An 18,558-nucleotide genomic window follows, 5' to 3' on the forward strand; every position below is an offset into this window, starting at 1 on the left:
GGCATACATACTCACCAAGCAGCCATGTATCGCCATGCCGCCCAGCATCTATGTCCCGGCATAGGGTGGACATTCGGTAAATGAAGCTGTCGTGGGTGGACCCGGGATAGTTGGCATATACTGAGGTGATGATTCCCTTGGCATTACATACTACCTGCACGTTGATGGAATGCCAGTGCTTGCGGTTCCTATAGATGTGCTCTGATGCCCTGGGGGGACGTAGAGCCACATGGGTGCAGTCGATGGCACCTAGCACTTTGGGGAATCGTGCCACTCCGTAAAAATCCAGGGCGGCAGCATGCCTTTCTGCAGGTGTTCTGGGCAGGTATATGTGCCTGCGGACTGATGGGCGTGCAGTCATGATGTTCAAGACCTGGTGTAGGCAGCGTGACTGGGTGGCCTGTGACACCCCACCCACTATGGCACTTGTCCGCTGAAATGATCCAGTGGCTAAGAAGTGCAGTACATTGAGGACCTTCTCCAGGGGGCTGAGTGCTTGGGAGCACAGGGTGGGTGATGTGAGGTCATCCTCCCACTCAGTCACCAGGTCCAGTATGATGTGTGGTGGAAACCTGTACCTCCCATACACCTGGTCATCAGGCATCCCGAAAAGGCTGGTTCTGGGTGTGAATATTCTGGCCCTGACTATCCTCCTCCTCCTCCTTTGGTAGCCCACTGCCACTGCTGCTAGGAACGGTATGTTCATCCTGGCGTCTGAGCTTGTTATTGTTAAAGTCCGCAATTTTATGCTTTGCGCGTGTTCTAGGCGAGCGTGTGACCCGCGCACCCCTGGAATCCAGTTCCCAGTCCAATAGCGTGTGGAAATTCACACGCACCACGGGATTCAGCGTGTGACCCGCGCACCCCTGGAATCCAGTTCCCAGTCCAATAGCGTGTGGAAATTCACACGCACCACGGGATACAGCGTGTGACCCGCGCACCCCTGGAATCCAGTTCCCAGTCCAATAGCGTGTGGAAATTCACACGCACCACGGGATACAGCGTGTGACCCGCGCACCCCTGGAATCCAGTTCCCAGTCCAATAGCGTGTGGAAATTCACACGCACCACGGGATACAGGTTCGCTGACGTACTTGCGTGTGTAAGTGGCCGCGCACCCATTAAATACACGTACATAGGCCAATCGCGTGTACGCGCACTTTTGTCCAATTACACACAATGAAATACACGTACATAGGCCAATCACGCGATGACACTCTGACGTGCAGTATTTCCACGTGTGTTCCGTCATCACGTGCTGAGTGGGGAACGCCCGTGCGGGTCACGTCAGACGCGCTTACGCGCTGAGGGACTCTGGTCCAATAGAATCGCGTATGCGTGCTGACGCGCTTACGCGCTAAGGGCCTTTCCTCGGATTTCACGCTGACGTGCAGGATTTTCACGTGCCAAATCACTCCGTATCAAGCTGGCCACCCGAAAACACACGGAACACCACGCTCCTGCCCAGAAGGCCGAGTTACTGCCCCCCAGTGCCCCGAGCAGCCTCCCACGTGCCATCTGCTGCTGCCTGCCTGCCTGCCTGCTGCCACCGTGCCCTGCCATTTGGTGCCTGCACATCAGCCATCTGCAGGGGTCCAGTTGCTGTGTCCACCCCTGCTGGAACTGAAGACTCCCAACTGGGATTACATCGCTCCACAGCCCAGCCCCAGGACCCAGTTGCCCACCCACACCTGCCTCTGGGGTTGCCATGTCGGGCACTTCCACATCTGGCACCAGTGGCAACCCCAGGCCAGAGGGGCAGAGGGGCACCAGCTTCACTGCCACCGAAGTTGGTGTCCTGGTGGAGCATGTCCTGGGGCAGTATGATGCCCTCTTTGGATCGTCCCGCGCCAGCAAGGAAGGACGGGAGAGGATCTGGGCCGACTGTGTGGTTGCCATCAACGCGGAGGGGGTGGCAACCCGCAACGTCCAGAAGATCAAGAAGCGCTGGGAGGACTTGAGGTCCAGGACCCTTGTGAAGGCCCGGCGCCTCGTGGAGGGGGGCCGGGGCCGCATGAGTTCCATCCAGAAGAGGGTCCTGGAACGCGTACGCCCAGCGCTCCACGCCCAGGTCCTTGAGAGGGAGGCCCGTCTGGAGTTGAGCGGTATGTGTCCAAGCATTACTGTGTGAGACAGGGCATGTTGCGGTGTGCTGGTTCTATGATACTTGCCTGTATGTGTGCCATGGGCCATGTATGCATGTATGTGTGCAGGGACATCATGGTAATGCATGTGCGACCAGTGATGTGTGACCCACATGGTTGTTGCATGTGTTGAAATGCGGCATGGGGAGCCCTATGCAGATTTTGGACATGAGAGCATGCCAGTCTCTCTACCTGGACATGGATGGGGGTGAAGGATGGGTGCTGATGCCAGGTACATATATGGTAGCCATGTCTGTGTGCCTGACCTGCGTGTCTGTGACTTGTGCATGCCATGGATGCATGACACATGTGTGTGACAATGCACAGATTCAGTGACGCACCCAACTTACCCTTGTTTCGCCTGTGTTCGGTGTGTTTGGGGCCAGATGGATGTGACTGAGGTGAAGTGTGTGCATGTGATATGCATGAGCCATGATGCATGTGAGTTACATATCATTGAATGTTTCTAGAGTCCATTGGACATGCATGGAAATGTCCATGGCATGCACCATGCCTGTTACTGTGTGTGTTTTGCCTGGACTGACCCATGTGTTGTGGAGGGACATGATGGAAGTGTACTTTGACAGTGGTGCTCATCTGCTATTGCTTCCTGTCTAGGGGACCATTGTACAGTAGCCTGATGCTTGTGTCCTTTGTCTCCCTCTACGCAGCGGCTAGTGAAGAAGAGGGCGGAGACGGCGCTGTGGAGCAAGGCGGCGGGGATGCCCCCACGGCTGCAGCGGAAGGGGTGGGTGAGCCCCCACAGGGGCCTGCTACGGCGGGAGACGGTGAGGAGCCATCCAGGTTGGTGGTTTGCACAGAGGAGGAGGAGGCCGACACTGGTGCACACATGGGGCCTGGTGGGAGCATCCCTGCTGGTGCAAGTGGTGCAGTCCAGGGCCAGGGGCAGGAGGCAGCACAGGTCACCGTGGAGGGGCCTGTGCATGTCACTGTCCCTGACCCTGTGAGTGCACCACCATGCACCAGCAGGGATTTCCCGTCCCAGGCCCGTCCGCAGGTAGAGGGGATGTCCATGTCACCTGACTCCCCTCCACCTGTGGACGTGGTAACCCCTGGCCGCGTGGAGAAGGTCCTGATTGGGGTCGCGATGCGCACGGCTGTGATTCGTGATGACGTGCGTGCTTCCCGGGAGGAGCACGCACGTCATCACGAAGTGCACCGTGCCGACGTGGCACAATTGGGATCGGCCATGTTCGGGGGTTTCCTGCATGTGTTGGCCAATCTGACGGCCCTCTCCTCCTCTGTGCAGGCTATCCACCGGTCGTTCTCCTTGCCGTCTTCCGGCCCAGATGCCACCAGGTCCCCCTGTGGACCTGCCCCGACCAATGCAGCCAGCTCGGTGGGGATCCCATCCCTGCCACAGTTGGGAGTCGGAGGTCCAGCAGGGGTGGACAACACAGCAAGTGGACCCCAGCAGATGGAAGATGTGACGGCATCATCGGGCAGGGCACGTGCACGACGGTGTCGGTGGTTTCCATCAGCCTGGATGCCGTCGTGCTGGCAGAGGCAGTGGCGTCGGAGGCAGCAGCGGGCTCGACGTGGGAGGCATCATGGCTCGGGGCCATCAAGATCCGAGGGGCAGGCATCGGCCGGAGGGCAGGGCAACCCTGGGATGGTGGTGTGTTCCGTGTGGGAGGAGTTTGGCCAGCGGATAGGTGCGGAGCGGCAGCGGGCGGAAGAGGAGCGGCTCGCCATGGTCAGGGCGGAGTTCTCCATGCGTCGGGCATTGAGGCGGGCTGAGTGCCTCGAGGAAGATCGCAGGGAGTTTGAGGTGGACATGGGGTTGTCCCTGCGAGACCTCGGGGCCAGGACAGAGTCCCGCCTCCAGGACATCGACATGGAGTTCGATGATGCCCTGGCCAGCAACATCACCAAGTGAGCCGCAGGACTTGCCCGCTGCCTTTGTATATAGTTATTTAGTTAGTTAGTGCTAGGTTTCCTTTATTTATTTTTATTATTTTGGACCGCTCGGACAATGGCCACTTTTTTGTACATATATTTTTCATTAGTTAGTGGTAGGTTTCATTTTTGGTGTTGGGCTCATGGACCCTGGAACATTCCTGTATATAGTTTGTTTTTTTGGGAGATACATTTTTTAAATTTCTTATTGTTTTCACCATGACGTAATGGTTTTTCATTAATTTCCTATTACATGATATTGCTTTGGACAAATTCATTTTAATTTTTTTTTCCTTTGTTTTTTTGTTTATCACTTTTGTTCTCGGACATGGACCATTTATTTACTTAGCCACATCGTTGTATGTTTGAAAATTTCACTTATTTTTGGTATTTAATACATTTTTTATATTTTCTTACACTTGTGTTATTTTCTCATTGGTTTGTTACATGTCATGATATGGGTTTTGACATTCACTTGCACCCATTGTGTATGTGTGTGTGACGGACATGTGTTCTTTTGCATACTTGGCATTGGGGTTGTGTCATGTGATTGCATTCACTATGTGGGTGGATGCAATCCTTGCCTGGGTGTTTGTGCTGGGTATGCTGGCCATTACTGCCATGATTGTGTATCGTCAGGACCTGGGGCCAGGGGGACATGTGTGGGGGCCTGCTGGCAGGTTCCCCACAGTGCTGGGGGGTGGGGGTGGTGGGAGACATGAGTGGGGGCCTGGTGGTGGGTGCCCCTGGATGGTGGGGGGGTGGGGGTGGTAGGAGGCATGGGTGGGGGCCTGGTGGAGCCTGCCCCTGCACTGCTGGGGGGTGGGGGTGGTGGGAGACATGAGTGGGGGCCTGGTGGAGGGTGCCCCTGGTGGCGGGGGGGTGGGGGTGGTGGGAGGCATGGGTGGGGGCCTGGTGGAGCCTGCCCCTGCACTGCTGGGGGGTGGGGGTGGTGGGAGACATGAGTGGGGGCCTGGTGGAGGGTGCCCCTGGTGACTGGGGGGGTGGGGGTGGTGGGTGACATGAGTGGGGGCCTGGTGGAGGGTGCCCCTGGTGACTGGGGGTGTGGGGGTGGTGGGTGACATGAGTGGGGGCCTGGTGGAGGGTGCCCCTGGATGGTGGGGGGTGGGGGTGGTGGGAGACATGAGTGGGGGCCTGGTGGAGGGTGCCCCTGGATGGTGGGGGGTGGGGGTGGTGGGAGACATGGTTGGGGGCCTGGTGGAGGGTGCCCCTGGTGACTGGGGGGGTGGGGGTGGTGGGAGACATGGTTGGGGGCCTGGTGGAGGGTGCCCCTGGTGACTGGGGGGGTGGGGGTGGTGGGAGACATGAGTGGGGGCCTGGTGGAGGGTACCCCTGGTGACTGGGGGGGTGGGGGTGGTGGGAGACATGAGCAGGTGTGCAGGGTAGTCCCCTGTTTTGTGGGCTGCCTGCAGGGGCCGTCGAGGGTGACAGGACCCACCCAGCCTAATCGCGTGTGTAACTTCGCACGCACCCCTGTAATACACGTACCAAGCCAAATCGCGTGTGATAATTCCCGCGCACCCCTGAAATACAAGCGCCCAGGCTATTCGCGTGTGGAAATTCCCGCGCACCCCTGAAATACACGTACCCTGCTGTAATCGCGTGTGGGACTTCCCGCGCACCCCTGTAATACACGCGCCCAGCCTATTCGCGTGTGGAACTTCCCGCGCACCCCTGAAATACACGCGGCCAGGCTATTCGCGTGTGGAACTTCCCGCGCACCCCTGAAATACACGTACCCTGCTGTAATCGCGTGTGGGACTTCCCGCGCACCCCTGAAATACACGCGGCCAGGCTATTGGTGTGTGGAACTTCGCGCGCACCCCTGTAATACACATACCAAGCCAAATCGCGTGTGATAATTCCCGCGCACCCCTGAAATACACGCGCCCAGGCTATTCGCGTGTGGAAATTCCCGCGCACCCCTGAAATACACGTACCCTGCTGTAATCGCGTGTGGGACTTCCCGCGCACCCCTGTAATACACGCGCCCAGCCTATTCGCGTGTGGAAATTCCCGCGCACCCCTGAAATACACGCGCCCAGGCTATTCGCGTGTGGAACTTCCCGCGCACCCCTGAAATACATGCGGCCAGGCTATTCGCGTGTGGAACTTCCCGCGCACCCCTGAAATACACGTACCCTGCTGTAATCGCGTGTGGGACTTCCCGCGCACCCCTGTAAATGACGTACCCTAGTTTTTCGCGTGTAGGATTTCACGCGCACCCCTGGAATTCCCGTAGCCTAGCTTTTCGCGTGTGAAACTTCCCGCGCACCCCTGTAAATGACGTACCCTAGTTTTTCGCGTGTAGGATTTCACGCGCACCCCTGGAATTCCCGTAGCCTAGCTTTTCGCGTGTGAAACTTCCCGCGCACCCCTGTAAATGACGTACCCTAGTTTTTCGCGTGTAGGATTTCACGCGCACCCCTGGAATTCCCGTAGCCTAGCTTTTCGCGTGTGAAACTTCCCGCGCACCCCTGTAAATGACGTACCCTGGCTTTTCGCGTGTGGAACTTCACACGCACCCCTGGTATCGACGTGGCCAGGGCAATCGCGTGTGGGACTTCCCCGCACCCCGGGATACACGTACCCAGGGCAATCGCGCGAGTGACTTCTCGCGCAACCCGTTGTACACACACGCGCGAATTTTTGAACAGTGGGTGTCCGTGTAAATGGCGTACACCTTTGCACATCATTAGTCCTTTGGGGTCACGGTATGGCCCATTGCTGTATGTGGGTGGTATTTGTTGGCGCAGGTTTTGGCGCACTTTCGTTGAGTGCGTCGGGACGCTACCGCCTGCTTACTTGTGGCGTACGTTTTTGGGCCTGTGCGCTGGTTTGATCGAGCGCTGTTTTGCCCTGTTCGAATCCATGAATACGTGTTGCCGGAGAGCGTGTGGGCGTTCCGCGCACTTGCCTCCTGTACTTCCCCGTGCCGCCCACATTCTTCTCCATTCCGAGTGTTATGCCCCATTTTATTCCCCATTCCGAGTGTCCCGCCCTGTGTTCCGCCTACTTTAGAGCTGTGCGCTGCGCTCGGAGTGATAGCGCAGTGGCCGTGGCGCACGCCGTTGGTTGACCTGTGCGCCGGCGTGCGCCGCGCACTTTTTCAGCGCACGTCCTATGCTTTTCTTACGCACGGACTTCCATGAATCGACGTGCGCTGGTTTCCCTGCGCTTTTCGCTATTTTTCGGCGCAGCGCACGTATAGGCCCCTCTGCGCCGGTATTTTCGGCGCACATTTATTCCATGAATCGGCCTGTAAGTCTTTCCAAGATGGGATGTGTGTGAAGTGCTGAGATCCGATAATGGGCCACATTTTGTTAATGTACAAACAGATAGGACTATTATTGAGTATTAAACGCAAGTTTCCTTCTGCTTATCACCGGCAAGCAAACGGATACGTGAGAGACTCAACAGCCTTCTTAAAGAAAGGATTGCAAAAATGAAGCTAACTTTGAAGAAGGGATGGCTATATTGCCTGCCCTTAGCTTTATATGCCCTAAGGAATCAGCCTGGTCCGGACCACCAACTCACCCCACATGAACTAGTGACAGGGAGGCCAATGAGAACACCTCCTACACCTCCATCTAGGAGTAGGAGTGATGCTAACTTTAGGTGAAGAACTGCACAATTATTTGACAGGTATGACTTCTAGCATCTCTCTCATTTCAGATCAACTCACACATTAGAGGGGTCGGTCTCAGAACACAGATGAAAACAATCCAGCAACTGAATCTCCTGAACTTTTATCGGCACCTAAATTGTTTGTTGGTGACACCGTTCTGATTAACCATTTCACCCGAAAGTGGCACGAGCCACGTTTCAATGGCCCCTTTTACGTTGAAAATATAACCCCCTCAGCGGAAAAAGTCCAAGGCAGACGAGTTTGGCTTCACTTGAACAACGTGAAATTGTACAAGGGCGAGACCGCCCCTCCTACTGTTGCTGATCCAGAAGCAAGACAAGAAGAAGAATTTCTGCGTGTGCAGACTCGATCGATGACGAAGAAGAAGGACTACAAACCAACCAGCTGATAATGCAGATTTTACATTTGGACTGTGACTCATTTGGACACTCCTTATAGATATTATAGTGGGAGTGCAAACCTTCCTGAGAGGCATAGGAATCTTGGAAACATGAACTTTAGAAATCACATGGATATGTCACAGTTATGCCTAAACGACAGTTCCTAATCAAGAAGTGGAAATGAGAGCAATATCCAGATTCCTTTCTCACTGAATATCTATTTGGTTAGCCCTATAGTCCTAACTGACAGGGATGTGCATAGGATTGCGTTTACTGTTTTTGTATTTATTCTTCAAGCTTATCCTGCTCTTTTCAGAAGAAACGTTGATATTTGCACTTTTTTACAGGATCCTGCAAATGGCCCTGTGATTAGGAGGTTGTTAATTGAAATCATTGAGCATATACTGCAACACCAGGAGTAAAAGCATTTTCTTATGATTATATTAGAAATAAGGAATGATGAGGCAAACACAATTTTAGGGAATGAGCGAGCATGACCAGCATCAAAATGGTGAGAGAGGTGGATGTCAATGGTCTTATGCATTGTGTATGCCTGCACAATTTCTCTTTTTGTCTTTCTGTTTCTCCTGTTTCACACTCTTTATCACATTAGTCCAAATAAAGCAGACGTCCCGTTGGTTCTTTCCACTATGAAAATCACTTTTGATACACTTTGCAGAAATGCAGAGGAAGATAATGAAGAGATAAACACTTATCTGCATAATGCAGCACACTTGGGTAATAACATGTGGTATCAACACATGCAAAAGGTGGGAGAGAGACCATCTAAGGATGGTTGCTACGTGTGTTCCCTTATTAATACCTTATGCTTTGGGAACCTCTAAAACATTCATAGCCACAGAAGTATCAGTGAAAAAAGCACATTGCCTGACACATCTCGCATTTTGCCTGACAAGAGGACAGTTCCAAGGCAGAACAGCATCCATAGTGTGGATGAATAAAGCAACATCCCAAAGAGAAGACAATTATGTGCAAGATTTAAAGATTTAAAGCCAGAAACAAATCATCAAATAATAACATATTAACAGCCTCGTATGAATGGAGCAGGAATCAAGATCGAAGAAAACAAGATTCTGCAATGCAAAGATAAGAATGGGAAGGAAATACCAGAATGTTGGAAAGAAGTCAACTACAAATCAAAGGAACAGTGCTTATTCATGAAGAATGGGCTGATCGACTGGTTGTGTGCAAAGCAACAGCATCAACCAGACAGTTAAAGCAGTTGTGGCAAATGCAGAAAAAGAATGCAAAGATCAATGGCTGAAGATTGCAAGATTGTTGACATGTGTCGACGATAAAAGAGGACCAGTGCAGATACTACCCCCTGAAGGATGCATCCTTATGTTTCAGAAATAATGGTATGAGGAAGGTTGGAGAGAATCGTCTGTGGGGCCAATTATTTATGTACCAAGCATGAAGGAAGGGACAGCAGTCCTGATGGATCATTATTGGGCTTATGGGTCCAGAGCCTACATGAAGCTGCCCAAGGACTGGGGAGGGACGTGTTCCTTAGTGCTCATCAATGTTCCAGCGTTAGTGATTCCACAGAGTGACCTGAACAGTGGAGAATTTCCAAAAGCAGATGCCCATTTAAGGAGAAGAAGATCACTCAAATTTCTCAATCGAACAAGGAGGGAGAATTATTTCTTAGCAAAATCAATAGAAGCCTTTGATACTATCCCATTTGAGCACAGGTTGTTCAGCAAGACTGCCTCAATATTCACTATTATCTTTATGCCTGGGATCCAGACGAAGGCCAATGCCAAATAATTACCAGATGGGAACTTCTGCAGACCATCAACACTACCATAAAGGTATTTAATGCTATCAGGGAAGAATTGAGGGCCATAAGATTAATGACCCTGCAGAACAGATATGTCCTTGACATGATCACAGTGATGGATGGAGAAGTTTGCACCAAAATAGACCATCATGTTGCACGTTCATACATTCTCACGATGACGAGAATAGGACCTTGACAGAGGCCATAACGTTACTGGCAAACCTGCACAACAAGATGGAAGATGAGACAGAAGACATCACATATGACGGATGGTTCACATCTATTTTCTTGTGGGTTCCACAGTGGATGGCAAACATGTTCAAGTTTCTTGGCGCAGTATTAGTGATGGTGATGTGTGGATTCTGTGTGATCAGGATAATAATTACTCAGTGTAAGAAGACAGCGAAGAAGGCATTAGGAATGAAGATCATGATCGATGTCCAATCAGGGTTGAGACCCAAGGAGTTGACATATGAAGATATCAGAAAATACATAAAGGCCAGAATCGTAGCACCTGAACTCAAAGAATCACAAGAAGTATGTGGGATGATGGGTCTCTTGTAATCTGAATGGACAGTGCAGCTACATAACCTGGAGTGTGGATGAACATGTCAAGTCAGCAGGATCCCTAAAAGGAGAGATGAACATTTGGACCCTGAAGAAGTACTTCTTCAAAAGAAGAAATCAACATGTGGAGGTTAGTGAAGGTGTGGTCGATGAATCAACCAGAGGGGGGAGAGTAGAGGAGCAGGCAACTGCCCCTGCAGGAAGTCCCGCCCCCTACTACCTGTATGCTGGCAGCCTGAATTTGTGTCATGCTTCACACCAGCAGTTGTGGCTATTCCGCGTTGAATCTTCGAGAAAAGGTATCCACTAAGAAAACCCTATCAGATGTGTTCCTGAAGAGATGACAATCTCTTGGAGGAGATCCCAGAAGGAATATGAAAAAGAGACAAAGTTGGTGACATCACAAGAAATTAGTGTGACGCACTGAGAAGACTGGCTGAAGAAGAGAATGTATGGATCTTATAGAAATTGATGACCACGTAAAGAATTGAGTAATCTTTCATGTGTGAAATGAAGATTACACGTATGAAGAGCACTGTAGAAAATGCAAATCATTCAATAACTGTACAGATGCAGCAACGCAAGTAGATCAAGTAATCTTAGAAGATGGCTATATGTAGTGAATAGACTGCAGGCGGAACCGCCATTATATAGAAACTGGACATCAGTGTCACAATTTTAGTAAATTCACCCGTGAAGAGAAGGGCTGAAAGCTGTGTCACAGCAGAGAATTAGCTGGGAGCATGGAAGAATCGAGAAGGGCTGTCTGGCCTGGAATCAAGGCTGAAGGCAGCCAAGACTGGTTATCTATTCTTGAAGGCAGAGAATGTGAGAAGCTGAATCATCCCCTGTTAAGGTGCAAAGAAAGAACACCATGAGTGCCAAGTTTTATTAATTCAAGACAATTAAATGCTGCAAAATGGGCCGAATTGCGGTCTCCTGTCACGTGAGCCCAGGATGAAAACAGAGTGGGGCACGCAGTTCCAGAACTATGATAAGCGTGTGCTCACACTCCCTTATATTCCAAGAGAAGAGAATGTATTACAAGGCAAGTTCAAAGATAATCTTCATGGCAGTAAGGCATGGCTGATGAGAGATGTTGGGCTAATTGGGTGGGGAGGTACATTCCAGTACACCCCCTGACACCTGGGGTATGAGCTTACATGCTGCTAGTGAGTCAAATGTTCCAGAAGGGCATAAGCGTGCAAGCGTGCAAACCAATTTTAGAGGGCCATATAACGAAGGGCCTTATAGTTTGAGAGCCAATGATGTACCGTGTTTCTAATTACTTTTGAAGATGACTTGCACAAAGGGTGGGCATGAGTTTGCCACCTGACTGTAGAGACTCAATCACAGCCCTACCCATTATAGAAAGTATACTTAGATGTTCCCCTTGAGCCAACCACAACCCCCCGTCGGTTATTCTTATTTGCCACTTAGTATGACATCACTTATGATGAGATTTTACTATAAAAGTGTTGTTTTATATTAAATGCTTAGAGAGAACGCAGTGCAATGTCCGTTGATGTCCGTTGTAACTCCATGTTTTAGACAATTGATAATAAAATAAAACAGTAAAAGGAATTTGCCATCTTCCTGAGTTGGTTTGATTATTTGGTGTAAAGAGATACTCTGCTTCCAATCCAACTGCATGACACGCTACCTGCCAAGGGCCAAAGGTGTGTGAATAGCTCATCCATTTTCTTTGCATGCAGGAACATTGAGTTCTCCATGTCACAGGAAATGTAAAGCGACAAGTCCTAGAATTAAAGACTATTAACCATTCACACGTGACATGAGGGAACTTCATCTCTCAAGGAATGGGTTCTATACTTTAAAGTCTTTGCAGTGAATACTCAGATTGGATTCTCTAGATGAATACTTACATGGAAATAGATCATCTGTGAGAAGAGTAATTAATGTCCAGGATAGTAACCTGCACCAGTAACCCATCTATTGATCTATTGTGATTAAAGTGCAGCAAAGAAGAAAGTGTCCCGAGTTTTCAACCAAAATCTCCAGCAGAGGGCACAGTCCAACATCCAAAGGAAAGGTGATGAGCATGAAATGAGTAAGCTGGCTGTAACACCCTATGGTTTTTTGAAACCAGTGTTTCTCAGGCTTCTTATGGTCTTCATTGCTTCAACTAGAATACTGAAGCATCCAATACGTGCTTACTTCCATGCAGCTAGCAACTGTAAAAGGTTATCAGCACTTTAGGACAGCCAATTTGTGGAAAATCCTGGAACAGAGAAGGTCTTCTGTTTTGGGCTGAAAGTTAACGCTGTGGGAAAAAACCTGATTTTCAAGTGGATATAGAATAGGTATTGTTACTAGGACATTCCCCTGGCACACTAAGCTGCACTAAAGAGCCAATGCTACTAGGCTCATTTGAAGGCCTGTGTCTTTGGGCCTCATTACGACCCAGGCGGTAAGGGGTTAACGGCAGCGTTAAGAGCGCCGACCCTTACCGCCTGAGTACGAGGTCCCTTAGCGCCATGGCGCTTTTAACACCTGCTTTTAGCAGGTGTTAAAATCCATGGCGCTAAGGGACCATGGAGTTAATTACGCCACCGTAATTTACGGTGGCGTAATTAACGCCTTCCCCACTCCCATTATGCCCTATGGGGCAAAAATGGGAATGGGGAAGGGTAAATGGGGATTGGGGACTTACCGCCCCGCCAAACTCGGAATGGGGCGGTAAGTCCGCCAACCACCATGGCGTAAACGTAGTTTACGCCATGGTGGTAAAGTCACGGCCCAGGCGGTAACTTACCGCCTGGGTCGTAATGAGGCCCTTTGTGTTCATAATTAATCCCCAGTGAGTATTAGATAAAGTAACTGACCAAAGAAATAGTTGCCATATTTTCTAAATAAGCACCTTTCTGCTGCATATGAAGAAATTATCCAAATGCAGATTCTAGACTGTATAACAGAGAAAACATGCTTAAAAGATGACATTTTATTTAAACTGCCAATTGTGGATGTATTCAAAGTTACAAATACCTTATTATGTTAATGTATGGTGTTTTGTATTGGCTTACATGTAGTCATTACAACAGAAGTGAATAGGTCTTTCAGTCATAGAGAAACGTAAGATGTTCTGAGTTGGCTTGGGACAATGTTGGTTAGTTTTCCAGTGAAATCACTGACAAATTCACTTATTTACTTCAGCCCTGCATACAGGTTCCCATGTGGGGGATGTAAGGGTGCAGAAGCAAGACTCTGACACAAAGGGGTTATGGTGATTGTTAGAAACATTTATTGAAAGGTAAAAAGCAAACAAAAACCCTATCTTGCCCTAACTCTAAGAGGGGTTTCCCTTCCTCAACTGAAATAACTAATGTCAGAATGTCCAGAGCAAAAGCCCCAATGTCCAATGTCAGAATCCTAACTCTGTCCCTCACATTTAAGTTTAAACTAAAGTAAATGTTCGGTCTTTCCAGCTCAAAGGGAGTGATACCCTTCCCCTGGACAAAAGACAGTTCTGCAATCTTCAGACCTTGAAGAATTGGGTAATATCTCCCTTCCCCAGCCTTGTTCAGGATCCTCATAAAGTTCAATGCATTTTGGGGGAAATTCCATCCACTGGTTCTAGACCAGGTTTCTTCTCACTGGGCACAAAGGCACACAAAATAAAAGGAGCTTGGATGTGTTTCCAGATTGGATTGGTTCCTTGACACTGGTTGGCAAACCTGGTTTCCTCCCATCAGACTCTACAACGAAGAAGAACCACTTGGACGCACTCCCCAAGCTGTGGTGGGTCTCTGACACTGGTTGGCAGATCAGGTTTCCTTCCACCAGGTACTGTGATAATAAAAAAGAACTGAATGCATGCTCTCCCACGCTGTGATGGCACATACAGACTTGGTTTACTCACCTGCCAAGTACTGCGTGTACTGTCTATCAGGTTCACAATTCTCTTTATATGAGTGCAGGTCCCAGACTCACACTTCTGTACTTTAGTTTCACACTTTGTAGACTCGGTTTACTCTTCTACCAAGCCTTAGTACAAGCCCATGTCCAGTTGACCATTTTTTCACCGGTTGCAGGGTTACAGACTCTCTTTTCCCAGCCATTCAGCTCCAGCCACCACTTCCTTAGGCTTTCAGCACTTCTCTGGTTACCTGCATACCTTACTGCGCAGTCTGTATGGATGTTTGCTCTTCCGGAGCATCTGGACTCTGTTATGGGGCTCTGGTGGTGTTTGGGAGACTTTCTCACTGTGTGGCAGCTGTGTAGTCTTATCAGCGTTCCCAGCAGTGCGGTTCCTTCTCCGTGCACTTCCGGATCTCTGAGATGCCCGGCATCAGACTCTCTCTCTCCTCTCTCAGTGTCCCGGTCAGCTTGCACCTTCGCTCTTGGTCCGCGCTGGCTCTCGCGGTTCCTCGAGGGACTTCGTCAAGTCCTTCTTTAATTTCAATGCTGCTTCTTCCAATCAGCTCTTGTGGACCTCTAAAATGCACAAAATGGTTCTGGTAAGTATTCTACAGTGCTCTGAGCCTCCTCCTTGTTTTAGAGTGAGGCATGATGTTGCAACTCATTAGAGATCTTCCTCATCTCAGTACTCTCTACATTTGCTGGGCTACAAAAGTACATAGTATATGAGGGTAGGTGGGGAGAGGGAGGAGATGAAAGAGCGGTGGGGTTATGGTAGGCAAGTGGTCTAGGGTCAAGTGATTGACAGGGATACCATGTTCTCCTGAAATGGTTGTCACTGATCCCAAAAGGGGGTTTCTCTTCCCATGAGATCCCCTGCTGAGCGCCTTCCCCATGGGAACTATCGGGTAGCTGCATCATCACCCTGGCCTCATGGGAAGGTGCTCCCCCTCCGGAAGTAGTGATGATATCCTGGGATTCTTCACATGGAGGCTAAGACTCCGATGAAACTGGCCTGCGCTTTTCAGAGTAGAAAGCTTTATTATGTGCGTTGATCATGAAACATCTCATTAAAATGTGCAGATCAAAAGCCCCTGTGAACAGGACCTCCAATTAAAAGAGCAGCCCCTGCCGTTACAAGTCCCTCAAAGAAAACGTTTTTTTAAAATAGCTTTTATTTTATTTCAACAAAAACACCCAACAAACAGGTACACAGTGCATGTCATGATTATCCAATTCAAACTTATTTCGTAATATGGTCACTGTATACCTTAACCCTCCCCCTTTAACTTGAGCTTACATCGCTTCACTTCTCGCTTCTGACCCCTATAGGGGTTCGTCTTCATCTATATTATCTGAGGATTCCTGATCATCTGGGCGACCTTGGGTAGTTCCATGCAACGTGGCTACCAAGTGTCTCCAAGCCACTAGGGTTCCCGTCTCCTCCTCCCCACCTCTGTTAGCCGCATCATACCACACCACTGTTTCGGCATCTGCCCATTTCAGGAGATCGTGCCACCACACTTCTATTTTGGGTCTATGGCGCGCCTTCCAGCTCATAGAAATTCTACGCTTAGCCTGTATGTATGCTAGGTCCTTCAATTTGCTCACATGTCTCAGGTTGCGGGGTCTGACAAAGCCCCCCACCATGCATGACCATATAGATTACACATCCAGCCGTATCCCTTTCTCAGTCAGCCGGTGGATGACTTCGCCCCAGAATTTCCGGATCTCTGGGCATGCCCAGAATATATGTACCATCCCAGCATTAACTTTCCCACATTTAGGGCATGCCTGTGTTACTGTGCTCTTCAATCTGGCTACTTTCTCAGGGGTCATGTACGCCCTATGAGTTATGTATAGTTGGATCTGCTGAAACCTCGCATTTCTGGACACCTTTTTATGGTACCTTTGGGCTCTTTCCCATAGCCTGTCATGCATTAGCTCTCCCACTTCCTCCTCCCAATCTCGTCTCAACTGGGTAACCTCCTTTCCCGCTTTAGACATCAGGAGTTCATAGATTCGGGAGACTTCATGTCCTCCATCCGAGATGTCATAGAATGTCTCTATCATTTCATCAGGTTGATCGATAAGCACCGATTCAGGCCATGACTCTCTCACCCTCCGCACCATTCTGGTATAGGTAATAGTCCGGTTTCGTCTACTAGCTCCCAAAATTCTACTGCTTTCCCTTCTCTCCATAGGTCTCCCAGTGTCGCTACGCCCACAGGTTCCCAGTGCCTACGAATCATGTTCCTAAATTGCTCGTCCGCACCGCCCAGTGCCACAAGTGGCATCTGCGGGGAGCATGCGGTCGGGTTCTCCACAATCTGGCAAGCCCTTCTCCATACCCTCCAACTCCAGCAGCCTTGATCGCCCCCTCAATTCAGGTTTGGGCACCCATATCATCTCTTTCAGAAAGAACGGGGCACATTCAGATCTTAACAGTTTTAACTCCCCTGTGGGGTCTTCTGACAGCCATTTCGCCACATACCGTAGTTGGCCAGCCAAGTAGTAAATCTCGAAGTTGGGCAGTTTTATACCTCCCCTGTCATACGTGTTCCGCAGTTTCCACAGAGCTATCCTATTCCTAGTGTTATGCCAGATAAAGCCTCTACACAGACTATGTAGTTTGCTAAAGAAATGCCTGGGTATCATAAAGGGGATGTTCACAAAGAAATTCAGCAACCTGGGCAATGCAACCATTTTCAGCAGCGCCACCCTCCCTACCATGGCCAGAGGGAGTTTTGCCCAGAATCTCATGCTATTTTCCAGGTTTGCTACTGCCTTCTCCGTGTTCTGTGTATGCACGTCTTTCATTTTATGATATATGTTTACTCCTAAGTACCTGAAAGTTTCAGTCTTCCAGGGTATCTGCAATACTGGTAGGTTCTCCAACGGGATCCCTGCATATCTACCCAGAGGGAACAAGCTCGATTTCATGGGGTTGACTGCAATCCCCGAGAGCGACGCTAATCTTTCCATCACTTCCAGAGTGTATTGTAGGTTCTCCTCTGGATATCTTAGGTATAACAGTATGTCATCTGCGTACAGTGATATGAGATGTGGTCCCCCCTTCGTGTAAATTCCCACTGTTTCGTATTGCTGTCTTAGATACATCACTAGGGGTTCCAATGCCAGGATATACAGCATCAGGGACCAGGGGCAACCCTGCCTGGTGCCCCTGCTGAGCTCTCATTTGTCCGAAATAGTCGTCCCAGTCTTAACCCTGGCTATTGGGGAGCTATACATCAGTTTAACCCATTTTAGATACCCGGGCCCTATTCTGTACTCCCTCAGGGCTGCCATCAGCCAGGCCCATCTGACCGAGTCGAAGGCCTTCACCGCATCTAGTGAGGCGATTGCTATTTCCTGCGCCTCCCCTTCTGATTGTTCTATAACTTGGTGGAGCCTTCTGAGGTTGTCAGATATGCTCCTATGTGGAACGTATCCAGTTTGGTCCGGTTGTATGAGCCTGTCTATGACATGTCTCAATCTGCCGGCCAGCACCGCAGTGACGATCTTGCTATCTTGGTTTAGCATGGACAGCGGTCTATACGACCCGCAGTCCATGCTGCCTTTCTGTATACTTCTTGTAGTTTAAGTTACTCAGCCTCTCCCAGTGCCCTCCGCACGCCTGTTGCAATTTATGTATAGCTTCAGCAGCCTCTGGGGAGTTATCTCCCTTATTCATGGTCGCTTCAAGTTCTGCTTCGGCTTTCTGTAGTTCTTGGACTATTTCACCCTGGAACCCTTTGGATTTTGCTATAGCTGATCCCCTGAACACCACCTTGAAAGCCCCCCAGAGAGTGCCTGCTGAATCCACACTTTCAGTGTTCTTTTCAAAGTATTCAATAATGTCCTCTCTCAGGTCCTCCCTGAACAGTGTGTCTTTCAGTGCCTCAGCTCTAAGCCGCCACATGGGAATCTTTGCCCTGGGGGGCAGATGTTGCCATGTAATGATCAATGGGGAGTGGTCCGAAAGGACCGTTACTTTGTATTCTGCCTGCCCTATCTCCCCAGTCATCTCGGAGGAGACAAACACGGAATCTAGCCTTGTGTATACATTTAGTGGAGCTGCATGGTGCAAGTAATGTCTGTCTTGTGGATGGCGTAATCTCCATATGTCTTCTAGTTGGAACTCGCCCACCAGGTTCCTTAGGGTTTTGGCTGCTGGAGTGGGGTTTCTCATCTG

The sequence above is a fragment of the Ambystoma mexicanum genome, chromosome 6p (assembly GCF_040938575.1).
Source record: "Ambystoma mexicanum isolate Mex_15411 chromosome 6p, UKY_AmexF1_1, whole genome shotgun sequence".
NCBI lineage: Eukaryota > Metazoa > Chordata > Amphibia > Caudata > Ambystomatidae > Ambystoma > Ambystoma mexicanum.